General features: G+C 62.8%; 7 pseudogenes; all 7 read left to right on the top strand.

Moving 5' to 3' along the window:
• LOC142867962 (uncharacterized) lies at window positions 1-119 on the top strand (annotated as a pseudogene).
• A 3,852-nt stretch (window positions 120-3,971) lies between these two features.
• LOC142867961 (uncharacterized) lies at window positions 3,972-4,090 on the top strand (annotated as a pseudogene).
• Window positions 4,091-7,888: 3,798 nt separating this feature from the next.
• Window positions 7,889-8,011, top strand: LOC142867929 (uncharacterized; annotated as a pseudogene).
• A 3,506-nt stretch (window positions 8,012-11,517) lies between these two features.
• LOC142867960 (uncharacterized) lies at window positions 11,518-11,636 on the top strand (annotated as a pseudogene).
• A 3,852-nt stretch (window positions 11,637-15,488) lies between these two features.
• On the top strand, window positions 15,489-15,607 carry LOC142867959 (uncharacterized; annotated as a pseudogene).
• Window positions 15,608-19,402: 3,795 nt separating this feature from the next.
• On the top strand, window positions 19,403-19,525 carry LOC142867927 (uncharacterized; annotated as a pseudogene).
• A 3,497-nt stretch (window positions 19,526-23,022) lies between these two features.
• LOC142867958 (uncharacterized) lies at window positions 23,023-23,141 on the top strand (annotated as a pseudogene).
• Window positions 23,142-25,748: the final 2,607 nt, after the last annotated feature.

Raw genomic sequence — 25,748 nt, 5'->3', positions numbered from 1 at the left:
GTCCACGGCCACACCACCCCGAACGCGCCCGATCCCGTCTGGTCTCGGAAGCTAAGCAGGGTCGGGCCTGGTTAGAACTTGGATGGGAGACCGCCCGGGAATACCGGGTGCCGTAGGCTTCTTCTTTTTTTTTTTTGCCTCTGGTTCTGTAGCGTTTCTGGGAGTGCGGGGGCGGCCCGGGGTGGGGGTGACCCCCACCCTCAGCGCCCGCCGCGGTGCCTGGCGCCCCAGCCCGCACCGTGGGGCCTCCTCTTGTCCCGAGCCGTGACACCGCCGCCACGCGGCAGCATGCGTGGCTTCTGGACAGTCAGGTCTCAGACCTAAGGTCTGCTCTGTGGGAGCCGACACGCTGGAGGAAACCTTGAGAGTCTGAGAGGGGAGGGAGTTCCAGAAGAAGGCCAGGATGTCATTTTGAGGGAGTATGTGACCAGAACTCCTCCCGTTGCTTTTGGGGTTCTATGAGCTACACGTAGGAATCTTTGGTGGTGGCACCTGATGTTCGGGGATCCGGAGTCACACCCAGACCTGCTCCACAGGCCTCCTTTTACTTTTCTCTTCGGATTCATTTTTTTTTTTTTTTTTTTTTTTTGAGACAGAGTCTCGGTTTGTTGCCCAGGCTAGAGTGAGTGCCGTGGCGTCAGCCTAGCTCACAGCAACTTCAAACTCCTGGGCTCGAGTGATCCTTCTGCCTCAGCCTCCCGGGTAGCTGGGACTGCAGGCATGCGCCACCATGCCCCGCTAATTTTTTATATATATATCAGTTGGCCAATTAATTTCTTACTATTTATAGTAGAGACGGGGTCTCGCTCTTGCTCAGGCTGGTTTTGAACTCCTGACCTTGAGCAATCCGCCCGCCTCGGCCTCCCAAGTGCTAGGATTACAGGCGTGAGCCACAGCGCCCGGCCGGATTCATTATTTTGAAAAAGTGTCTCTTATCTCTATTATTGCATTTTCTTTTCTCTCTCTTTTCAAGCAGATGATGGGAGTCCAAGTATTAAGGTGACATGTGTTGCCCGTGCCCCCCTCCCCCCCCCGTGTTCTTATTCATTTACCTCTCATGTTGTTCCAGCATATTGTGGGGGCACCAATGTTAAGGTCGGGTGCGTTGCCCTCTCCCAGCCTCCCCCCTCGGGTCAGAGCTTCAAGTGCGCCCATCCCCCAGTCGGTGCGTACCCACCCCATTCCTAATGGATGTGTATGCCCATCCCCTCCCCCCACCCGCCCGACACCCACCCGAAGAAGGTGATTCCTCTGTGTCCACTTAGGTGTCCATCGGTTCGTACCCATTTGCTGGTGAGCGCGAGCACGTGGTGCTCGTGTGTCCATTCTTGGGATACTTGGCTTACTGGAACGGGTTCCAGCTCTGGCCAGGAGAACCACGAGAGGTGCCCCCTCACCGCTGCTCCTCATAGCCGAATAGCACTCCGTGGTGTCCACGCGCCACATTTTATTTACCCACTCGTGGGTCGATGGGCACTCGGGTGGCTTCCAGGTCTTTGCGATTGTGACTTGTGCCCTGACACTAACCCTAACCCTTACCCAGCCCGTCTCCTCCACGGCCCCTGCCTGACTGACTCCTTCCCGCCCGGCCTATCACCTGTCACCGTCCTCTGCCCCTGCCTGACACGCTCCTCCCCGCCCGGGCCGTCACCGTCCTCGGCCCCTGCCTGACGGGGCTCCTCCGTCGCCTGGGCCTTCCAAGGGCTTGGTGTGGACGCTGGTTCCAGGACGCCCTCCCAGGAACCCGGTAGCAGGGCGGCCGCAGCGTCTCGCGCAACCCAACCGTCCGCCGGCTGGCCGCCGTCGCTAAGTGGCCTGCGGGGGACGTGCTCCCGCTGTGCCGTGGGGGCCCAGCCTGGTGTCTTCTCTGAGGCCCCGCGGCTGCCGCTCCCCGCAAGGGGATAGCCGCGGAGGTGGGGACCGCCTCCTCATGGGGATGTATACCCAGCTCTCCACGTCGGATTCCGGGGCTCTCTGTCCTGCCAGAAGGCCCAGCTGGCCTGCGGATCCTTAGAGTGGCAAAAACATCCGAAAACTGAGATTGAGGGTCCGGTGGGTGTCTGCACTTTTGTGCTGGGCACCCCAGGGAGGCCCGGGGGCTGACTGGACAACGCGGTCTGCTGGGCTGGGGGGGGGGTTTGGAGGAGCAACTGATGCCCTTTGCACTTTGGGTAGCAAGTGTCTGAGGTGTCTCTGGGCCCTGTGCCATGTGGGGGCGGGGGCGGGGGCGGGGTGGGAGGAGGAGGAGGAGGAGGAGGAGGAGGAGGAGGAGGAGGTGGAGGAGGAGGAGGTGGGAAGGGCCGTGGCCTGCAGTCGTGTTCCCCGGGGTGGCACAGCATGTGGCTTCTTCCACAGGCTGCTTGGCCTGGGCTCCCTGCACCTGGGCCTTTGGAGGACTGGCCCTGTGCTTGCCAACACTTCCTGCAGGGACCCAGAGCTGGGAGGTTGCATCTCTCAGCCCTGGGTCGGGCAGAGCCCCAGCGGGCCATGCCCACAACCTCTCTCAGCAGGGGTCCCCCAGAAGGCTCCTTTGGGACCAGGATTCTCTTGCGGGTGACTCTTTAAGGTCTGGCCCCTGGATGGAGGGGCACCAGGAGTAGAGGAGCAGGAAGGGGAAGGGGGTGGCCATGCGAGGGGACACTTTGAGGCCAAGTCCCAGCTTCAGCCTGATCCTCCTGGGAACCCCGGGGTGGACATCACACCTCCTGGTTGCCCCGCTCTGAGACAAGGAGCCGGGCTTCGCATTCCCACAGCAGCCAGTCGTGGGCTGAGGACACCTGGGGCGTTGGGAACTCCCTGGCTTCTCCTTGGTTTAACATCTGGAGCTGCTTGTGAATTGTGCCGCCACACACACCCGAGTGCAGGTGTCTTCTGCACAGACTGCGGGCCTCGCTCTTCTGAATGCCGCTAGCTCGCGACCCACCCACGGGTGAACCTGGTCAGGGTACTTTCTCTCGGGGGCAGACTCTCATCCGGGCGGGCTACCGGTGTCTCTGTTTGCTCCTTTCTTTCTTCCATTTCGGGAAAGGCTTCCTTACTGGGTGTGGAAATCTCCTATGCCTTTCCTCGCCTATTCTGTCAGCTCTAAAATTCTCTTTCGGTTGCCACCCTCACAGATGGATTAGGAAACTCTTTGCGGTGCACTCATTAGTGAAATGACCTCAATGACGCTGGAATCCAATATCTAATCGCCGATTTTTAGCGAGTCCACACGCCAGGGTGGTTGGGGTCCAATGCAGCCCCGGCCAGGCCCAGGCCCCTTGGACTGGGCCACAGGAGGACACAGAGGAGGGTCCCGGCCCCCACGGTAGCGGTGCGGGCAGTTCTCCAAGGGCTTGGGTGTTTTCCAGAGGGAGGAGATGGAGGGGACTGATTTCTTCAGCGCCCCACAAACCACGCCACCCCACCCCACCCATGGGACACATCCCGAGAGAGAGAGAGACGCCCCATACACTGGCTCCCCTCCCCCGTGCGCTGTGCCCCAGCCCTGGCCCCGGGGAATAGGCGGCCGCCGGGCCACAGGGTGGGGGGCGCAGCTGAAAGGGGTTGTGGGGGAGGGCCGCCCCTGGCTGGGGTCAAAGGGCGAGCCCCCCGCCCCTCCCGCCCGTGCGCAGTCAGCGGCCCCGGCGCGCTGGGGGTGGGGGGCGGGGAGGTGAAGGAGGCCAGGCAAGGAGAGGAGGGGGGCTTGAAGGTCTCCACCTTGGCGGGTCCAGCCGTGGAGGCGCATCTTGTGTGAGTGTGAGTGTGAGTGAGTGAGTGTGAGTGTGAGTGTGTGTGTATACAGAGACAGCCCCCAACCCCGGCCCGCCGCTCCCTGCCCGCCCCGCCTGTCACCCCCGTCCCTCGGAGCCCGCGGGACCCGGCCGGCGAACTCAACAGGCCCGGCCCGGCGCGGGGCCTGGGGCGGGAGGAGGCGGCGGGGAAGCGCAGAGAGGCTCGGCTTCTTGAGCGGGGCAGGGGCGCCCTCCGCCGTCCACGGCCACACCACCCCGAACGCGCCCGATCCCGTCTGGTCTCGGAAGCTAAGCAGGGTCGGGCCTGGTTAGAACTTGGATGGGAGACCGCCCGGGAATACCGGGTGCCGTAGGCTTCTTCTTTTTTTTTTTTGCCTCTGGTTCTGTAGCGTTTCTGGGAGTGCGGGGGCGGCCCGGGGTGGGGGTGACCCCCACCCTCAGCGCCCGCCGCGGTGCCTGGCGCCCCAGCCCGCACCGTGGGGCCTCCTCTTGTCCCGAGCCGTGACACCGCCGCCACGCGGCAGCATGCGTGGCTTCTGGACAGTCAGGTCTCAGACCTAAGGTCTGCTCTGTGGGAGCCGACACGCTGGAGGAAACCTTGAGAGTCTGAGAGGGGAGGGAGTTCCAGAAGAAGGCCAGGATGTCATTTTGAGGGAGTATGTGACCAGAACTCCTCCCGTTGCTTTTGGGGTTCTATGAGCTACACGTAGGAATCTTTGGTGGTGGCACCTGATGTTCGGGGATCCGGAGTCACACCCAGACCTGCTCCACAGGCCTCCTTTTACTTTTCTCTTCGGATTCATTTTTTTTTTTTTTTTTTTTTTTGAGACAGAGTCTCGGTTTGTTGCCCAGGCTAGAGTGAGTGCCGTGGCGTCAGCCTAGCTCACAGCAACTTCAAACTCCTGGGCTCGAGTGATCCTTCTGCCTCAGCCTCCCGGGTAGCTGGGACTGCAGGCATGCGCCACCATGCCCCGCTAATTTTTTATATATATATCAGTTGGCCAATTAATTTCTTACTATTTATAGTAGAGACGGGGTCTCGCTCTTGCTCAGGCTGGTTTTGAACTCCTGACCTTGAGCAATCCGCCCGCCTCGGCCTCCCAAGTGCTAGGATTACAGGCGTGAGCCACAGCGCCCGGCCGGATTCATTATTTTGAAAAAGTGTCTCTTATCTCTATTATTGCATTTTCTTTTCTCTCTCTTTTCAAGCAGATGATGGGAGTCCAAGTATTAAGGTGACATGTGTTGCCCGTGCCCCCCTCCCCCCCCCGTGTTCTTATTCATTTACCTCTCATGTTGTTCCAGCATATTGTGGGGGCACCAATGTTAAGGTCGGGTGCGTTGCCCTCTCCCAGCCTCCCCCCTCGGGTCAGAGCTTCAAGTGCGCCCATCCCCCAGTCGGTGCGTACCCACCCCATTCCTAATGGATGTGTATGCCCATCCCCTCCCCCCACCCGCCCGACACCCACCCGAAGAAGGTGATTCCTCTGTGTCCACTTAGGTGTCCATCGGTTCGTACCCATTTGCTGGTGAGCGCGAGCACGTGGTGCTCGTGTGTCCATTCTTGGGATACTTGGCTTACTGGAACGGGTTCCAGCTCTGGCCAGGAGAACCACGAGAGGTGCCCCCTCACCGCTGCTCCTCATAGCCGAATAGCACTCCGTGGTGTCCACGCGCCACATTTTATTTACCCACTCGTGGGTCGATGGGCACTCGGGTGGCTTCCAGGTCTTTGCGATTGTGACTTGTGACCTGACACTAACCCTAACCCTTACCCAGCCCGTCTCCTCCACGGCCCCTGCCTGACTGACTCCTTCCCGCCCGGCCTATCACCTGTCACCGTCCTCTGCCCCTGCCTGACACGCTCCTCCCCGCCCGGGCCGTCACCGTCCTCGGCCCCTGCCTGACGGGGCTCCTCCGTCGCCTGGGCCTTCCAAGGGCTTGGTGTGGACGCTGGTTCCAGGACGCCCTCCCAGGAACCCGGTAGCAGGGCAGCCGCAGCGTCTCGCGCAACCCAACCGTCCGCCGGCTGGCCGCCGTCGCTAAGTGGCCTGCGGGGGACGTGCTCCCGCTGTGCCGTGGGGGCCCAGCCTGGTGTCTTCTCTGAGGCCCCGCGGCTGCCGCTCCCCGCAAGGGGATAGCCGCGGAGGTGGGGACCGCATCCTCATGGGGACGTATACCCAGCTCTCCACGTCGGATTCCGGGGCTCTCTGTCCTGCCCGAAGGCCCAGCTGGCCTGCGGATCCTTAGAGTGGCAAAAACATCCGAAAACTGAGATTGAGGGTCCGGTGGGTGTCTGCGCTTTTGTGCTGGGCACCCCAGGGAGGCCCGGGGGCTGGCTGGACAACGCGGTCTGCTGGGCGGGGGGGGGGGGTTAGAGGAGCAACTGATGCCCTTTGCACTTTGGGTAGCAAGAGTCTGAGGTGTCTCTGAGCCCTGTGCCATGTCGGGGGGGGGGCGGGGGGGGAAGAGGAGGAGGAGGAGGAGGTGGGAAGGGCCGGGGCCTGCAGTCGTGTTCCCGGGGTGGCAGGGCAAGTGGCTTCTTCCACAGGCTGCTTGGCCTGGGCTCCCTGCACCTGGGCCTTTGGAGGACCGGCCCTGTGCTTGCCAACGCTTCCTGCAGGGACCCAGAGCTGGGAGGTTGCATCTCTCAGCCCTGGGTCGGGCAGAGCCCCAGCGGGCCATGCCCACAACCTCTCTCAGTACCGGTCCCCCAGAAGGCTCCTTGGGGACCAGGATTCTCTTGCGGTGACTCTTTAAGGTCTGGCCCCTGGATGGAGGGGCACCAGGAGTAGAGGAGCAGGAAGGGGAAGGGGGTGGCCATGCGAGGGGACACTTTGAGGCCAAGTCCCAGCTTCAGCCTGATCCTCCTGGGAACCCCGGGGTGTACGTCACACCTCCTGGTTGTCCCGCTCTGAGACAAGGAGCCGGGCTTCGCATTCCCACAGCAGCCAGTCGTGGGCTGAGGACACCTGGGGCGTTGGGAACTCCCTGGCTTCTCCTTGGTTTAACATCTGGAGCTGCTTGTGAATCGTGCCGCCACACACACCCGAGTGCAGGTGTCTTCCGCACAGACTGCGGGCCTCGCTCTTCTGAATGCCGCTAGCTGGCCACCCACCCACGGGTGAACCTGGTCAGGGTACTTTCTCTCAGGGGCAGACTCTTTTCCGGGCGGGCTACCGGTGTCTCTGTTTGCTCCTTTCTTTCTTCCATTTCGGGAAAGTCTTCCTTGCTGGGTGTGGAAATCTCCTATGCCTTCCCTCGCCTATTCTGTCAGCTTTCAAATTCTCTTTCAGTTGCCACCCTCACAGATGGATTAGGAAACTCTTTCCGGTGCACTCATTAGTGAAATGACCTCAAGGAAGCTGGAATCCAATATCTAATCGCCGATTTTTAGCGAGTCCACACGCCAGGGTGGTCGGGGTCCAATGCAGCCCCGGCCAGGCCCAGGCCCCTTGGACCGGGCCACAGGAGGACACAGAGGAGGGTCCCGGCCCCCACGGTAGCGGTGCCGGCAGTTCTCCAAGGGCTTGGGCGTTTTCCAGAGGTAGGAGATGGAGGGGACTGATTTCTTCAGCGCCCCACAAACCACGCCACCCCACCCCACCCCACCCCACCCATGGGACACATCCCCAGAGAGAGATGCCCCATACACTCGCTCCCCTCCCCCTTGCGCTGTGCCCCAGCCCTGGCCCGGGGGAATAGGCGGCAGCCCGCCCACAGGGCGGGGGGCACAGCTGAAAGGGGTTGTGGGGGAGGGCGGCCCCTGGCTGGGGTCAAAGGGCGAGCGCCCGGTGCGCGCGTGCGCAGTCAGCGGCGGCGACGCACTGGGGGTGGGCAGCGGGTAGGTGAAGGAGGCCAGGCGAGGAGACGAGGGGGGCTGGGAGGGCTCCACCTTGGCGGGTCCAGCCGTGGAGGCGCATCTTGTGTGAGTGTGAGTGAGTGTGAGTGTGTGTGTGTGGAGAGAGAGAAGGCCCCCCGCCCCGGCCCGCCCCGGCCGCCCGGCCCGGCCCGTCACCCCCGTCCCTCGGAGCCCGCCGGACCCGGCCGGCGAACTCAACAGGCCCGGCCGGGCGCGGGGCCTGGGGCGGGAGGAGGCGGCGGGGAAGCGCAGAGACGCTGGGATCTTGAGCGGGGCAGGGGCGCCCTCCGCCGTCTAGGGCCACACCACCCTGAACGCCCCCCGGTCTCCTCTGGTCTCGGAAGCTAAGCAGGGTCGGGCCTGGTTAGTACTTGGATGGGAGAAGACCGCCTGGGAATACCGGGTGCCGTAGGCTTCTTCTTCTTCTTTTTTTTTTTTTTTGCCTCTTGTTCTGTCCCCTTTCTGGGAGCGCGGCGGCGGCCCGGGGTGGGGGTCACCCCCACCCTCAGCGCCCGCCGTGGGGTGCCTGGCGCCCCAGCCCGCACCGTGGGGCCTCCTCTTGTCCCAAGCCGCGACACCGCCGCCACGCGGCAGCATGCGTGGCATCTGGACTGTCAGGTCTCAGACCAAAGGTCTGCTCTGTGGGAACCGACACGCTGGAGGAAACCTTGAGAGTCTGAGAGGGGAGGGAGTTCCAGAAGGAGGCCAGGATGTCATTTTGAGGGAGTATGGGACCAGAACTCGTCCCGTTGCTTTTGGGGTTCTATGGGCTCCACGTAGGAATCTTTGGTGGTGGCAGCTGATGTTGGGGGATCCGGAGTCACACCCAGACCTGCTCCACAGGCCTCCTTTTACTTTTCTCTTTGGAGTCGTTATTTTTAAAAAGTGTCTCTTACCTCTCTCATTGCATTTTCTTTTCTCTCTCTTTTCAAGCAGATGATGGGAGTACAAGTATTCAGGTGACATGTGTTGCCCGTGCCCCCTCCCCCCTGTGTTCTTATTCATTTACCTCTCATGTTGTTCCAGCGTATTGTGGGGGCACCAATGTTAAGGTCGGGTACGTTGCCCTCTCCCAGCCTCCCCCCTCGGGTCAGAGCTTCAAGTGCGCCCATCCCCCAGTCGGTGCGCACCCACCCCATTCCTAATGGAGGTGTATGCCCCTCCCCTCCCCCCACCCGCCCGACACCCACCCGATGATGAAGGTGATTCCTCTCTGTCCACTTAGGTGTCCATCCGTTCGTACCCATTTGCTGGTGAGCGCGCTCACGGGGCGCTCGTGTGTCCATTCTTGGGATACTTGGCTTACTGGAACGGGTTCCAGCTCTGGCCAGGAGAACACGAGAGGCGCCCTCTCACCGCTGCTCCTCACAGCCCAATGGCACTCCGTGGTGTCCACGCGCCACATTTTATTAATGCACTCCTGGATGGATGGGCACTCGGGTCGCTTCCACATCTTTGCGATTGTGTGAATTGTGCCCTAACTGTCACCCTAACCCTTACCCAGCCCGTGTCCTCTGCCCCTGCCTGACGCACTCCTCCCCGGCCAGGCCCAGGCCCGTCACTGTCCCGGGCCCCCGCCTGACCGGCTCCTTCCCGCCCGGCCTGTCACCGTCCTCTGCCCCTGCCTGACATGCTCCTTCCCGCCCGTCCGGCCTCTCACCGTCCTCGGCCCCTGCCTGACCGGCTCCTCCGTCGCCTGGGCCTTCCAAGGGCTTGGTGTGGACGCTGCTTCCAGGAAGCCCTCCAGAAACCCGGCAGCAGGGTGGCCGCAGCAGTCTCCAGCAGCCGTCCCTAAGTCGCGTGCGGGGCCCCCGCTGTGCCGCGGGGACCCAGCCTGGTGTCTTCCCTGAGGCCCTGCGGCTGCCGCTCCCCGCAAGGGGAGAGTCGCGGAGGTGGGGACCGCCTCCTGATGGGGACGTACACGCAGCTCTCCACGTCGGATTCCGGGGCTCTCTGTCCTGCCCGAAGGCCCAGCTGGCCTGCGGGTCCTTAGAGTGGCAAAAACATCCGAAAGCTGAGATTGAGGGTCCGGTGGGTGTCTGCGCTTTTGTGCTGGGCACCCCAGGGAGGCCCGGGGGCTGGCTGGACAACGCGGTCTGCTGGGCGGGGGGGGGGGGGGGGGGTTAGAGGAGCAACTGATGCCCTTTGCACTTTGGGTAGCAAGAGTCTGAGGTGTCTCTGAGCCCTGTGCCATGTCGGGGGGGGGGGCGGGGGGGGAAGAGGAGGAGGAGGAGGAGGTGGGAAGGGCCGGGGCCTGCAGTCGTGTTCCCGGGGTGGCAGGGCAAGTGGCTTCTTCCACAGGCTGCTTGGCCTGGGCTCCCTGCACCTGGGCCTTTGGAGGACCGGCCCTGTGCTTGCCAACGCTTCCTGCAGGGACCCAGAGCTGGGAGGTTGCATCTCTCAGCCCTGGGTCGGGCAGAGCCCCAGCGGGCCATGCCCACAACCTCTCTCAGCACCGGTCCCCCAGAAGGCTCCTTGGGGACCAGGATTCTCTTGCGGTGACTCTTTAAGGTCTGGCCCCTGGATGGAGGGGCACCAGGAGTAGAGGAGCAGGAAGGGGAAGGGGGTGGCCATGCGAGGGGACACTTTGAGGCCAAGTCCCAGCTTCAGCCTGATCCTCCTGGGAACCCCGGGGTGTACGTCACACCTCCTGGTTGTGCCGCTCTGAGACAAGGAGCCGGGCTTCGCATTCCCACAGCAGCCAGTCGTGGGCTGAGGACACCTGGGGCGTTGGGAACTCCCTGGCTTCTCCTTGGTTTAACATCTGGAGCTGCTTGTGAATCGTGCTGCCACACACACCCGAGTGCAGGTGTCTTCCGCACAGACTGCGGGCCTCGCTCTTCTGAATGCCGCTAGCTGGCCACCCACCCACGGGTGAACCTGGTCAGGGTACTTTCTCTCAGGGGCAGACTCTTTTCCGGGCGGGCTACCGGTGTCTCTGTTTGCTCCTTTCTTTCTTCCATTTCGGGAAAGTCTTCCTTGCTGGGTGTGGAAATCTCCTATGCCTTCCCTCGCCTATTCTGTCAGCTTTCAAATTCTCTTTCAGTTGCCACCCTCACAGATGGATTAGGAAACTCTTTCCGGTGCACTCATTAGTGAAATGACCTCAAGGAAGCTGGAATCCAATATCTAATCGCCGATTTTTAGCGAGTCCACACGCCAGGGTGGTCGGGGTCCAATGCAGCCCCGGCCAGGCCCAGGCCCCTTGGACCGGGCCACAGGAGGACACAGAGGAGGGTCCCGGCCCCCACGGTAGCGGTGCCGGCAGTTCTCCAAGGGCTTGGGCGTTTTCCAGAGGTAGGAGATGGAGGGGACTGATTTCTTCAGCGCCCCACAAACCACGCCACCCCACCCCACCCCACCCCACCCATGGGACACATCCCCAGAGAGAGATGCCCCATACACTCGCTCCCCTCCCCCTTGCGCTGTGCCCCAGCCCTGGCCCGGGGGAATAGGCGGCAGCCCGCCCACAGGGCGGGGGGCACAGCTGAAAGGGGTTGTGGGGGAGGGCGGCCCCTGGCTGGGGTCAAAGGGCGAGCGCCCGGTGCCGGTGCGCGCGTGCGCAGTCAGCGGCGGCGACGCGCTGGGGGTGGGCAGCGGGTAGGTGAAGGAGGCCAGGCGAGGAGACGAGGGGGGCTGGGAGGGCTCCACCTTGGCGGGTCCAGCCGTGGAGGCGCATCTTGTGTGAGTGTGAGTGAGTGAGTGAGTGTGAGTGTGAGTGTGTGTGTATACAGAGACAGCCCCCAACCCCGGCCCGCCGCTCCCTGCCCGCCCCGCCTGTCACCCCCGTCCCTCGGAGCCCGCGGGACCCGGCCGGCGAACTCAACAGGCCCGGCCCGGCGCGGGGCCTGGGGCGGGAGGAGGCGGCGGGGAAGCGCAGAGAGGCTCGGCTTCTTGAGCGGGGCAGGGGCGCCCTCCGCCGTCCACGGCCACACCACCCCGAACGCGCCCGATCCCGTCTGGTCTCGGAAGCTAAGCAGGGTCGGGCCTGGTTAGAACTTGGATGGGAGACCGCCCGGGAATACCGGGTGCCGTAGGCTTCTTCTTTTTTTTTTTTGCCTCTGGTTCTGTAGCGTTTCTGGGAGTGCGGGGGCGGCCCGGGGTGGGGGTGACCCCCACCCTCAGCGCCCGCCGCGGTGCCTGGCGCCCCAGCCCGCACCGTGGGGCCTCCTCTTGTCCCGAGCCGTGACACCGCCGCCACGCGGCAGCATGCGTGGCTTCTGGACAGTCAGGTCTCAGACCTAAGGTCTGCTCTGTGGGAGCCGACACGCTGGAGGAAACCTTGAGAGTCTGAGAGGGGAGGGAGTTCCAGAAGAAGGCCAGGATGTCATTTTGAGGGAGTATGTGACCAGAACTCCTCCCGTTGCTTTTGGGGTTCTATGAGCTACACGTAGGAATCTTTGGTGGTGGCACCTGATGTTCGGGGATCCGGAGTCACACCCAGACCTGCTCCACAGGCCTCCTTTTACTTTTCTCTTCGGATTCATTTTTTTTTTTTTTTTTTTTTTTTGAGACAGAGTCTCGGTTTGTTGCCCAGGCTAGAGTGAGTGCCGTGGCGTCAGCCTAGCTCACAGCAACTTCAAACTCCTGGGCTCGAGTGATCCTTCTGCCTCAGCCTCCCGGGTAGCTGGGACTGCAGGCATGCGCCACCATGCCCCGCTAATTTTTTATATATATATCAGTTGGCCAATTAATTTCTTACTATTTATAGTAGAGACGGGGTCTCGCTCTTGCTCAGGCTGGTTTTGAACTCCTGACCTTGAGCAATCCGCCCGCCTCGGCCTCCCAAGTGCTAGGATTACAGGCGTGAGCCACAGCGCCCGGCCGGATTCATTATTTTGAAAAAGTGTCTCTTATCTCTATTATTGCATTTTCTTTTCTCTCTCTTTTCAAGCAGATGATGGGAGTCCAAGTATTAAGGTGACATGTGTTGCCCGTGCCCCCCTCCCCCCCCCGTGTTCTTATTCATTTACCTCTCATGTTGTTCCAGCATATTGTGGGGGCACCAATGTTAAGGTCGGGTGCGTTGCCCTCTCCCAGCCTCCCCCCTCGGGTCAGAGCTTCAAGTGCGCCCATCCCCCAGTCGGTGCGTACCCACCCCATTCCTAATGGATGTGTATGCCCATCCCCTCCCCCCACCCGCCCGACACCCACCCGAAGAAGGTGATTCCTCTGTGTCCACTTAGGTGTCCATCGGTTCGTACCCATTTGCTGGTGAGCGCGAGCACGTGGTGCTCGTGTGTCCATTCTTGGGATACTTGGCTTACTGGAACGGGTTCCAGCTCTGGCCAGGAGAACCACGAGAGGTGCCCCCTCACCGCTGCTCCTCATAGCCGAATAGCACTCCGTGGTGTCCACGCGCCACATTTTATTTACCCACTCGTGGGTCGATGGGCACTCGGGTGGCTTCCAGGTCTTTGCGATTGTGACTTGTGCCCTGACACTAACCCTAACCCTTACCCAGCCCGTCTCCTCCACGGCCCCTGCCTGACTGACTCCTTCCCGCCCGGCCTATCACCTGTCACCGTCCTCTGCCCCTGCCTGACACGCTCCTCCCCGCCCGGGCCGTCACCGTCCTCGGCCCCTGCCTGACGGGGCTCCTCCGTCGCCTGGGCCTTCCAAGGGCTTGGTGTGGACGCTGGTTCCAGGACGCCCTCCCAGGAACCCGGTAGCAGGGCGGCCGCAGCGTCTCGCGCAACCCAACCGTCCGCCGGCTGGCCGCCGTCGCTAAGTGGCCTGCGGGGGACGTGCTCCCGCTGTGCCGTGGGGGCCCAGCCTGGTGTCTTCTCTGAGGCCCCGCGGCTGCCGCTCCCCGCAAGGGGATAGCCGCGGAGGTGGGGACCGCCTCCTCATGGGGATGTATACCCAGCTCTCCACGTCGGATTCCGGGGCTCTCTGTCCTGCCAGAAGGCCCAGCTGGCCTGCGGATCCTTAGAGTGGCAAAAACATCCGAAAACTGAGATTGAGGGTCCGGTGGGTGTCTGCACTTTTGTGCTGGGCACCCCAGGGAGGCCCGGGGGCTGACTGGACAACGCGGTCTGCTGGGCTGGGGGGGGGGTTTGGAGGAGCAACTGATGCCCTTTGCACTTTGGGTAGCAAGTGTCTGAGGTGTCTCTGGGCCCTGTGCCATGTGGGGGCGGGGGCGGGGGCGGGGTGGGAGGAGGAGGAGGAGGAGGAGGAGGAGGAGGAGGAGGAGGTGGAGGAGGAGGAGGTGGGAAGGGCCGTGGCCTGCAGTCGTGTTCCCCGGGGTGGCACAGCATGTGGCTTCTTCCACAGGCTGCTTGGCCTGGGCTCCCTGCACCTGGGCCTTTGGAGGACTGGCCCTGTGCTTGCCAACACTTCCTGCAGGGACCCAGAGCTGGGAGGTTGCATCTCTCAGCCCTGGGTCGGGCAGAGCCCCAGCGGGCCATGCCCACAACCTCTCTCAGCAGGGGTCCCCCAGAAGGCTCCTTTGGGACCAGGATTCTCTTGCGGGTGACTCTTTAAGGTCTGGCCCCTGGATGGAGGGGCACCAGGAGTAGAGGAGCAGGAAGGGGAAGGGGGTGGCCATGCGAGGGGACACTTTGAGGCCAAGTCCCAGCTTCAGCCTGATCCTCCTGGGAACCCCGGGGTGGACATCACACCTCCTGGTTGCCCCGCTCTGAGACAAGGAGCCGGGCTTCGCATTCCCACAGCAGCCAGTCGTGGGCTGAGGACACCTGGGGCGTTGGGAACTCCCTGGCTTCTCCTTGGTTTAACATCTGGAGCTGCTTGTGAATTGTGCCGCCACACACACCCGAGTGCAGGTGTCTTCTGCACAGACTGCGGGCCTCGCTCTTCTGAATGCCGCTAGCTCGCGACCCACCCACGGGTGAACCTGGTCAGGGTACTTTCTCTCGGGGGCAGACTCTCATCCGGGCGGGCTACCGGTGTCTCTGTTTGCTCCTTTCTTTCTTCCATTTCGGGAAAGGCTTCCTTACTGGGTGTGGAAATCTCCTATGCCTTTCCTCGCCTATTCTGTCAGCTCTAAAATTCTCTTTCGGTTGCCACCCTCACAGATGGATTAGGAAACTCTTTGCGGTGCACTCATTAGTGAAATGACCTCAATGACGCTGGAATCCAATATCTAATCGCCGATTTTTAGCGAGTCCACACGCCAGGGTGGTTGGGGTCCAATGCAGCCCCGGCCAGGCCCAGGCCCCTTGGACTGGGCCACAGGAGGACACAGAGGAGGGTCCCGGCCCCCACGGTAGCGGTGCGGGCAGTTCTCCAAGGGCTTGGGTGTTTTCCAGAGGGAGGAGATGGAGGGGACTGATTTCTTCAGCGCCCCACAAACCACGCCACCCCACCCCACCCATGGGACACATCCCGAGAGAGAGAGAGACGCCCCATACACTGGCTCCCCTCCCCCGTGCGCTGTGCCCCAGCCCTGGCCCCGGGGAATAGGCGGCCGCCGGGCCACAGGGTGGGGGGCGCAGCTGAAAGGGGTTGTGGGGGAGGGCCGCCCCTGGCTGGGGTCAAAGGGCGAGCCCCCCGCCCCTCCCGCCCGTGCGCAGTCAGCGGCCCCGGCGCGCTGGGGGTGGGGGGCGGGGAGGTGAAGGAGGCCAGGCAAGGAGAGGAGGGGGGCTTGAAGGTCTCCACCTTGGCGGGTCCAGCCGTGGAGGCGCATCTTGTGTGAGTGTGAGTGTGAGTGAGTGAGTGTGAGTGTGAGTGTGTGTGTATACAGAGACAGCCCCCAACCCCGGCCCGCCGCTCCCTGCCCGCCCCGCCTGTCACCCCCGTCCCTCGGAGCCCGCGGGACCCGGCCGGCGAACTCAACAGGCCCGGCCCGGCGCGGGGCCTGGGGCGGGAGGAGGCGGCGGGGAAGCGCAGAGAGGCTCGGCTTCTTGAGCGGGGCAGGGGCGCCCTCCGCCGTCCACGGCCACACCACCCCGAACGCGCCCGATCCCGTCTGGTCTCGGAAGCTAAGCAGGGTCGGGCCTGGTTAGAACTTGGATGGGAGACCGCCCGGGAATACCGGGTGCCGTAGGCTTCTTCTTTTTTTTTTTTGCCTCTGGTTCTGTAGCGTTTCTGGGAGTGCGGGGGCGGCCCGGGGTGGGGGTGACCCCCACCCTCAGCGCCCGCCGCGGTGCCTGGCGCCCCAGCCCGCACCGTGGGGCCTCCTCTTGTCCCGAGCCGTGACACCGCCGCCACGCGGCAGCATGCGTGGCTTCTGGACAGTCAGGTCTCAGACCTAAGGTCTGCTCTGTGGGAGCCGACACGCTGGAGGAAACCTTGAGAGTCTGAGAGGGGAGGGAGTTCCAGAAGAAGGCCAGGATGTCATTTTGAGGGAGTATGTGACCAGAACTCCTCCCGTTGCTTTTGGGGTTCTATGAGCTACACGTAGGAATCTTTGGTGGTGGCACCTGATGTTCGGGGATCCGGAGTCACACCCAGACCTGCTCCACAGGCCTCCTTTTACTTTTCTCTTCGGATTCATTTTTTTTTTTTTTTTTTGAGACAGAGTCTCGGTTTGTTGCCCAGGCTAGAGTGAGTGCCGTGGCGTCAGCCTAGCTCACAGCAACTTCAAACTCCTGGGCTCGAGTGATCCTTCTGCCTCAGCCTCCCGGGTAGCTGGGACTGCAGGCATGCGCCACCATGCCCCGCTAATTTTTTATATATATATCAGTTGGCCAATTAATTTCTTACTATTTATAGTAGAGACGGGGTCTCGCTCTTGCTCAGGCTGGTTTTGAACTCCTGACCTTGAGCAATCCGCCCGCCTCGGCCTCCCAAGTGCTAGGATTACAGGCGTGAGCCACAGCGCCCGGCCGGATTCATTATTTTGAAAAAGTGTCTCTTATCTCTATTATTGCATTTTCTTTTCTCTCTCTTTTCAAGCAGATGATGGGAGTCCAAGTATTAAGGTGACATGTGTTGCCCGTGCCCCCCTCCCCCCCCCGTGTTCTTATTCATTTACCTCTCATGTTGTTCCAGCATATTGTGGGGGCACCAATGTTAAGGTCGGGTGCGTTGCCCTCTCCCAGCCTCCCCCCTCGGGTCAGAGCTTCAAGTGCGCCCATCCCCCAGTCGGTGCGTACCCACCCCATTCCTAATGGATGTGTATGCCCATCCCCTCCCCCCACCCGCCCGACACCCACCCGAAGAAGGTGATTCCTCTGTGTCCACTTAGGTGTCCATCGGTTCGTACCCATTTGCTGGTGAGCGCGAGCACGTGGTGCTCGTGTGTCCATTCTTGGGATACTTGGCTTACTGGAACGGGTTCCAGCTCTGGCCAGGAGAACCACGAGAGGTGCCCCCTCACCGCTGCTCCTCATAGCCGAATAGCACTCCGTGGTGTCCACGCGCCACATTTTATTTACCCACTCGTGGGTCGATGGGCACTCGGGTGGCTTCCAGGTCTTTGCGATTGTGACTTGTGACCTGACACTAACCCTAACCCTTACCCAGCCCGTCTCCTCCACGGCCCCTGCCTGACTGACTCCTTCCCGCCCGGCCTATCACCTGTCACCGTCCTCTGCCCCTGCCTGACACGCTCCTCCCCGCCCGGGCCGTCACCGTCCTCGGCCCCTGCCTGACGGGGCTCCTCCGTCGCCTGGGCCTTCCAAGGGCTTGGTGTGGACGCTGGTTCCAGGACGCCCTCCCAGGAACCCGGTAGCAGGGCGGCCGCAGCGTCTCGCGCAACCCAACCGTCCGCCGGCTGGCCGCCGTCGCTAAGTGGCCTGCGGGGGACGTGCTCCCGCTGTGCCGTGGGGGCCCAGCCTGGTGTCTTCTCTGAGGCCCCGCGGCTGCCGCTCCCCGCAAGGGGATAGCCGCGGAGGTGGGGACCGCATCCTCATGGGGACGTATACCCAGCTCTCCACGTCGGATTCCGGGGCTCTCTGTCCTGCCCGAAGGCCCAGCTGGCCTGCGGATCCTTAGAGTGGCAAAAACATCCGAAAACTGAGATTGAGGGTCCGGTGGGTGTCTGCGCTTTTGTGCTGGGCACCCCAGGGAGGCCCGGGGGCTGGCTGGACAACGCGGTCTGCTGGGCGGGGGGGGGGGGTTAGAGGAGCAACTGATGCCCTTTGCACTTTGGGTAGCAAGAGTCTGAGGTGTCTCTGAGCCCTGTGCCATGTCGGTGGGGGGGGGCGGCGGGGGAAGAGGAGGAGGAGGAGGAGGTGGGAAGGGCCGGGGCCTGCAGTCGTGTTCCCGGGGTGGCAGGGCAAGTGGCTTCTTCCACAGGCTGCTTGGCCTGGGCTCCCTGCACCTGGGCCTTTGGAGGACCGGCCCTGTGCTTGCCAACGCTTCCTGCAGGGACCCAGAGCTGGGAGGTTGCATCTCTCAGCCCTGGGTCGGGCAGAGCCCCAGCGGGCCATGCCCACAACCTCTCTCAGTACCGGTCCCCCAGAAGGCTCCTTGGGGACCAGGATTCTCTTGCGGTGACTCTTTAAGGTCTGGCCCCTGGATGGAGGGGCACCAGGAGTAGAGGAGCAGGAAGGGGAAGGGGGTGGCCATGCGAGGGGACACTTTCAGGCCAAGTCCCAGCTTCAGCCTGATCCTCCTGGGAACCCCGGGGTGTACGTCACACCTCCTGGTTGTCCCGCTCTGAGACAAGGAGCCGGGCTTCGCATTCCCACAGCAGCCAGTCGTGGGCTGAGGACACCTGGGGCGTTGGGAACTCCCTGGCTTCTCCTTGGTTTAACATCTGGAGCTGCTTGTGAATCGTGCCGCCACACACACCCGAGTGCAGGTGTCTTCCGCACAGACTGCGGGCCTCGCTCTTCTGAATGCCGCTAGCTGGCCACCCACCCACGGGTGAACCTGGTCAGGGTACTTTCTCTCAGGGGCAGACTCTTTTCCGGGCGGGCTACCGGTGTCTCTGTTTGCTCCTTTCTTTCTTCCATTTCGGGAAAGTCTTCCTTGCTGGGTGTGGAAATCTCCTATGCCTTCCCTCGCCTATTCTGTCAGCTTTCAAATTCTCTTTCAGTTGCCACCCTCACAGATGGATTAGGAAACTCTTTCCGGTGCACTCATTAGTGAAATGACCTCAAGGAAGCTGGAATCCAATATCTAATCGCCGATTTTTAGCGAGTCCACACGCCAGGGTGGTCGGGGTCCAATGCAGCCCCGGCCAGGCCCAGGCCCCTTGGACCGGGCCACAGGAGGACACAGAGGAGGGTCCCGGCCCCCACGGTAGCGGTGCCGGCAGTTCTCCAAGGGCTTGGGCGTTTTCCAGAGGTAGGAGATGGAGGGGACTGATTTCTTCAGCGCCCCACAAACCACGCCACCCCACCCCACCCCACCCCACCCATGGGACACATCCCCAGAGAGAGATGCCCCATACACTCGCTCCCCTCCCCCTTGCGCTGTGCCCCAGCCCTGGCCCGGGGGAATAGGCGGCAGCCCGCCCACAGGGCGGGGGGCACAGCTGAAAGGGGTTGTGGGGGAGGGCGGCCCCTGGCTGGGGTCAAAGGGCGAGCGCCCGGTGCGCGCGTGCGCAGTCAGCGGCGGCGACGCACTGGGGGTGGGCAGCGGGTAGGTGAAGGAGGCCAGGCGAGGAGACGAGGGGGGCTGGGAGGGCTCCACCTTGGCGGGTCCAGCCGTGGAGGCGCATCTTGTGTGAGTGTGAGTGAGTGTGAGTGTGTGTGTGTGGAGAGAGAGACAGCCCCCCGCCCCGGCCCGCCCCGGCCGCCCGGCCCGGCCCGTCACCCCCGTCCCTCGGAGCCCGCCGGACCCGGCCGGCGAACTCAACAGGCCCGGCCGGGCGCGGGGCCTGGGGCGGGAGGAGGCGGCGGGGAAGCGCAGAGACGCTGGGATCTTGAGCGGGGCAGGGGCGCCCTCCGCCGTCTAGGGCCACACCACCCTGAACGCCCCCCGGTCTCCTCTGGTCTCGGAAGCTAAGCAGGGTCGGGCCTGGTTAGTACTTGGATGGGAGAAGACCGCCTGGGAATACCGGGTGCCGTAGGCTTCTTCTTCTTTTTTTTTTTTTTTTGCCTCTTGTTCTGTCCCCTTTCTGGGAGCGCGGCGGCGGCCCGGGGTGGGGGTCACCCCCACCCTCAGCGCCCGCCGTGGGGTGCCTGGCGCCCCAGCCCGCACCGTGGGGCCTCCTCTTGTCCCAAGCCGCGACACCGCCGCCACGCGGCAGCATGCGTGGCATCTGGACTGTCAGGTCTCAGACCAAAGGTCTGCTCTGTGGGAACCGACACGCTGGAGGAAACCTTGAGAGTCTGAGAGGGGAGGGAGTTCCAGAAGGAGGCCAGGATGTCATTTTGAGGGAGTATGGGACCAGAACTCGTCCCGTTGCTTTTGGGGTTCTATGGGCTCCACGTAGGAATCTTTGGTGGTGGCAGCTGATGTTGGGGGATCCGGAGTCACACCCAGACCTGCTCCACAGGCCTCCTTTTACTTTTCTCTTTGGAGTCGTTATTTTTAAAAAGTGTCTCTTACCTCTCTCATTGCATTTTCTTTTCTCTCTCTTTTCAAGCAGATGATGGGAGTACAAGTATTCAGGTGACATGTGTTGCCCGTGCCCCCTCCCCCCTGTGTTCTTATTCATTTACCTCTCATGTTGTTCCAGCGTATTGTGGGGGCACCAATGTTAAGGTCGGGTACGTTGCCCTCTCCCAGCCTCCCCCCTCGGGTCAGAGCTTCAAGTGCGCCCATCCCCCAGTCGGTGCGCACCCACCCCATTCCTAATGGAGGTGTATGCCCCTCCCCTCCCCCCACCCGCCCGACACCCACCCGATGATGAAGGTGATTCCTCTCTGTCCACTTAGGTGTCCATCCGTTCGTACCCATTTGCTGGTGAGCGCGCTCACGGGGCGCTCGTGTGTCCATTCTTGGGATACTTGGCTTACTGGAACGGGTTCCAGCTCTGGCCAGGAGAACACGAGAGGCGCCCTCTCACCGCTGCTCCTCACAGCCCAATGGCACTCCGTGGTGTCCACGCGCCACATTTTATTAATGCACTCCTGGATGGATGGGCACTCGGGTCGCTTCCACATCTTTGCGATTGTGTGAATTGTGCCCTAACTGTCACCCTAACCCTTACCCAGCCCGTGTCCTCTGCCCCTGCCTGACGCACTCCTCCCCGGCCAGGCCCAGGCCCGTCACTGTCCCGGGCCCCCGCCTGACCGGCTCCTTCCCGCCCGGCCTGTCACCGTCCTCTGCCCCTGCCTGACATGCTCCTTCCCGCCCGTCCGGCCTCTCACCGTCCTCGGCCCCTGCCTGACCGGCTCCTCCGTCGCCTGGGCCTTCCAAGGGCTTGGTGTGGACGCTGCTTCCAGGAAGCCCTCCAGAAACCCGGCAGCAGGGTGGCCGCAGCAGTCTCCAGCAGCCGTCCCTAAGTCGCGTGCGGGGCCCCCGCTGTGCCGCGGGGACCCAGCCTGGTGTCTTCCCTGAGGCCCTGCGGCTGCCGCTCCCCGCAAGGGGAGAGTCGCGGAGGTGGGGACCGCCTCCTGATGGGGACGTACACGCAGCTCTCCACGTCGGATTCCGGGGCTCTCTGTCCTGCCCGAAGGCCCAGCTGGCCTGCGGGTCCTTAGAGTGGCAAAAACATCCGAAAGCTGAGATTGAGGGTCCGGTGGGTGTCTGCGCTTTTGTGCTGGGCACCCCAGGGAGGCCCGGGGGCTGGCTGGACAACGCGGTCTGCTGGGCGGGGGGGGGGGGTTAGAGGAGCAACTGATGCCCTTTGCACTTTGGGTAGCAAGAGTCTGAGGTGTCTCTGAGCCCTGTGCCATGTCGGGGGGGGGGCGGGGGGGGAAGAGGAGGAGGAGGAGGAGGTGGGAAGGGCCGGGGCCTGCAGTCGTGTTCCCGGGGTGGCAGGGCAAGTGGCTTCTTCCACAGGCTGCTTGGCCTGGGCTCCCTGCACCTGGGCCTTTGGAGGACCGGCCCTGTGCTTGCCAACGCTTCCTGCAGGGACCCAGAGCTGGGAGGTTGCATCTCTCAGCCCTGGGTCGGGCAGAGCCCCAGCGGGCCATGCCCACAACCTCTCTCAGCACCGGTCCCCCAGAAGGCTCCTTGGGGACCAGGATTCTCTTGCGGTGACTCTTTAAGGTCTGGCCCCTGGATGGAGGGGCACCAGGAGTAGAGGAGCAGGAAGGGGAAGGGGGTGGCCATGCGAGGGGACACTTTGAGGCCAAGTCCCAGCTTCAGCCTGATCCTCCTGGGAACCCCGGGGTGTACGTCACACCTCCTGGTTGTGCCGCTCTGAGACAAGGAGCCGGGCTTCGCATTCCCACAGCAGCCAGTCGTGGGCTGAGGACACCTGGGGCGTTGGGAACTCCCTGGCTTCTCCTTGGTTTAACATCTGGAGCTGCTTGTGAATCGTGCCGCCACACACACCCGAGTGCAGGTGTCTTCCGCACAGACTGCGGGCCTCGCTCTTCTGAATGCCGCTAGCTGGCCACCCACCCACGGGTGAACCTGGTCAGGGTACTTTCTCTCAGGGGCAGACTCTTTTCCGGGCGGGCTACCGGTGTCTCTGTTTGCTCCTTTCTTTCTTCCATTTCGGGAAAGTCTTCCTTGCTGGGTGTGGAAATCTCCTATGCCTTCCCTCGCCTATTCTGTCAGCTTTCAAATTCTCTTTCAGTTGCCACCCTCACAGATGGATTAGGAAACTCTTTCCGGTGCACTCATTAGTGAAATGACCTCAAGGAAGCTGGAATCCAATATCTAATCGCCGATTTTTAGCGAGTCCACACGCCAGGGTGGTCGGGGTCCAATGCAGCCCCGGCCAGGCCCAGGCCCCTTGGACCGGGCCACAGGAGGACACAGAGGAGGGTCCCGGCCCCCACGGTAGCGGTGCCGGCAGTTCTCCAAGGGCTTGGGCGTTTTCCAGAGGTAGGAGATGGAGGGGACTGATTTCTTCAGCGCCCCACAAACCACGCCACCCCACCCCACCCCACCCCACCCATGGGACACATCCCCAGAGAGAGATGCCCCATACACTCGCTCCCCTCCCCCTTGCGCTGTGCCCCAGCCCTGGCCCGGGGGAATAGGCGGCAGCCCGCCCACAGGGCGGGGGGCACAGCTGAAAGGGGTTGTGGGGGAGGGCGGCCCCTGGCTGGGGTCAAAGGGCGAGCGCCCGGTGCCGGTGCGCGCGTGCGCAGTCAGCGGCGGCGACGCGCTGGGGGTGGGCAGCGGGTAGGTGAAGGAGGCCAGGCGAGGAGACGAGGGGGGCTGGGAGGGCTCCACCTTGGCGGGTCCAGCCGTGGAGGCGCATCTTGTGTGAGTGTGAGTGAGTGAGTGAGTGTGAGTGTGAGTGTGTGTGTATACAGAGACAGCCCCCAACCCCGGGTCGCCGCTCCCTGCCCGCCCCGCCTGTCACCCCCGTCCCTCGGAGCCCGCGGGACCCGGCCGGCGAACTCAACAGGCCCGGCCCGGCGCGGGGCCTGGGGCGGGAGGAGGCGGCGGGGAAGCGCAGAGAGGCTCGGCTTCTTGAGCGGGGCAGGGGCGCCCTCCGCCGTCCACGGCCACACCACCCCGAACGCGCCCGATCCCGTCTGGTCTCGGAAGCTAAGCAGGGTCGGGCCTGGTTAGAACTTGGATGGGAGACCGCCCGGGAATACCGGGTGCCGTAGGCTTCTTCTTTTTTTTTTTTGCCTCTGGTTCTGTAGCGTTTCTGGGAGTGCGGGGGCGGCCCGGGGTGGGGGTGACCCCCACCCTCAGCGCCCGCCGCGGTGCCTGGCGCCCCAGCCCGCACCGTGGGGCCTCCTCTTGTCCCGAGCCGTGACACCGCCGCCACGCGGCAGCATGCGTGGCTTCTGGACAGTCAGGTCTCAGACCTAAGGTCTGCTCTGTGGGAGCCGACACGCTGGAGGAAACCTTGAGAGTCTGAGAGGGGAGGGAGTTCCAGAAGAAGGCCAGGATGTCATTTTGAGGGAGTATGTGACCAGAACTCCTCCCGTTGCTTTTGGGGTTCTATGAGCTACACGTAGGAATCTTTGGTGGTGGCACCTGATGTTCGGGGATCCGGAGTCACACCCAGACCTGCTCCACAGGCCTCCTTTTACTTTTCTCTTCGGATTCATTTTTTTTTTTTTTTTTTTTTTGAGACAGAGTCTCGGTTTGTTGCCCAGGCTAGAGTGAGTGCCGTGGCGTCAGCCTAGCTCACAGCAACTTCAAACTCCTGGGCTCGAGTGATCCTTCTGCCTCAGCCTCCCGGGTAGCTGGGACTGCAGGCATGCGCCACCATGCCCCGCTAATTTTTTATATATATATCAGTTGGCCAATTAATTTCTTACTATTTATAGTAGAGACGGGGTCTCGCTCTTGCTCAGGCTGGTTTTGAACTCCTGACCTTGAGCAATCCGCCCGCCTCAGCCTCCCAAGTGCTAGGATTACAGGCGTGAGCCACAGCGCCCGGCCGGATTCATTATTTTGAAAAAGTGTCTCTTATCTCTATTATTGCATTTTCTTTTCTCTCTCTTTTCAAGCAGATGATGGGAGTCCAAGTATTAAGGTGACATGTGTTGCCCGTGCCCCCCTCCCCCCCCCGTGTTCTTATTCATTTACCTCTCATGTTGTTCCAGCATATTGTGGGGGCACCAATGTTAAGGTCGGGTGCGTTGCCCTCTCCCAGCCTCCCCCCTCGGGTCAGAGCTTCAAGTGCGCCCATCCCCCAGTCGGTGCGTACCCACCCCATTCCTAATGGATGTGTATGCCCATCCCCTCCCCCCACCCGCCCGACACCCACCCGAAGAAGGTGATTCCTCTGTGTCCACTTAGGTGTCCATCGGTTCGTACCCATTTGCTGGTGAGCGCGAGCACGTGGTGCTCGTGTGTCCATTCTTGGGATACTTGGCTTACTGGAACGGGTTCCAGCTCTGGCCAGGAGAACCACGAGAGGTGCCCCCTCACCGCTGCTCCTCATAGCCGAATAGCACTCCGTGGTGTCCACGCGCCACATTTTATTTACCCACTCGTGGGTCGATGGGCACTCGGGTGGCTTCCAGGTCTTTGCGATTGTGACTTGTGCCCTGACACTAACCCTAACCCTTACCCAGCCCGTCTCCTCCACGGCCCCTGCCTGACTGACTCCTTCCCGCCCGGCCTATCACCTGTCACCGTCCTCTGCCCCTGCCTGACACGCTCCTCCCCGCCCGGGCCGTCACCGTCCTCGGCCCCTGCCTGACGGGGCTCCTCCGTCGCCTGGGCCTTCCAAGGGCTTGGTGTGGACGCTGGTTCCAGGACGCCCTCCCAGGAACCCGGTAGCAGGGCGGCCGCAGCGTCTCGCGCAACCCAACCGTCCGCCGGCTGGCCGCCGTCGCTAAGTGGCCTGCGGGGGACGTGCTCCCGCTGTGCCGTAGGGGCCCAGCCTGGTGTCTTCTCTGAGGCCCCGCGGCTGCCGCTCCCCGCAAGGGGATAGCCGCGGAGGTGGGGACCGCATCCTCATGGGGACGTATACCCAGCTCTCCACGTCGGATTCCGGGGCTCTCTGTCCTGCCAGAAGGCCCAGCTGGCCTGCGGATCCTTAGAGTGGCAAAAACATCCGAAAACTGAGATTGAGGGTCCGGTGGGTGTCTGCGCTTTTGTGCTGGGCACCCCAGGGAGGCCCGGGGGCTGGCTGGACAACGCGGTCTGCTGGGCGGGGGGGGGGGGGGTTAGAGGAGCAACTGATGCCCTTTGCACTTTGGGTAGCAAGAGTCTGAGGTGTCTCTGAGCCCTGTGCCATGTCGGGGGGGGGGCGGGGGGGGAAGAGGAGGAGGAGGAGGAGGTGGGAAGGGCCGGGGCCTGCAGTCGTGTTCCCGGGGTGGCAGGGCAAGTGGCTTCTTCCACAGGCTGCTTGGCCTGGGCTCCCTGCACCTGGGCCTTTGGAGGACCGGCCCTGTGCTTGCCAACGCTTCCTGCAGGGACCCAGAGCTGGGAGGTTGCATCTCTCAGCCCTGGGTCGGGCAGAGCCCCAGCGGGCCATGCCCACAACCTCTCTCAGTACCGGTCCCCCAGAAGGCTCCTTGGGGACCAGGATTCTCTTGCGGTGACTCTTTAAGGTCTGGCCCCTGGATGGAGGGGCACCAGGAGTAGAGGAGCAGGAAGGGGAAGGGGGTGGCCATGCGAGGGGACACTTTCAGGCCAAGTCCCAGCTTCAGCCTGATCCTCCTGGGAACCCCGGGGTGTACGTCACACCTCCTGGTTGTCCCGCTCTGAGACAAGGAGCCGGGCGTCGCATTCCCACAGCAGCCAGTCGTGGG

The sequence above is a fragment of the Microcebus murinus genome, unplaced genomic scaffold (genome assembly GCF_040939455.1).
Source record: "Microcebus murinus isolate Inina unplaced genomic scaffold, M.murinus_Inina_mat1.0 scaf023_hap2_Mmur4.0, whole genome shotgun sequence".
Lineage (NCBI taxonomy): Eukaryota > Metazoa > Chordata > Mammalia > Primates > Cheirogaleidae > Microcebus > Microcebus murinus.
This window is presented reverse-complemented; position numbering and strand designations above follow the sequence as displayed.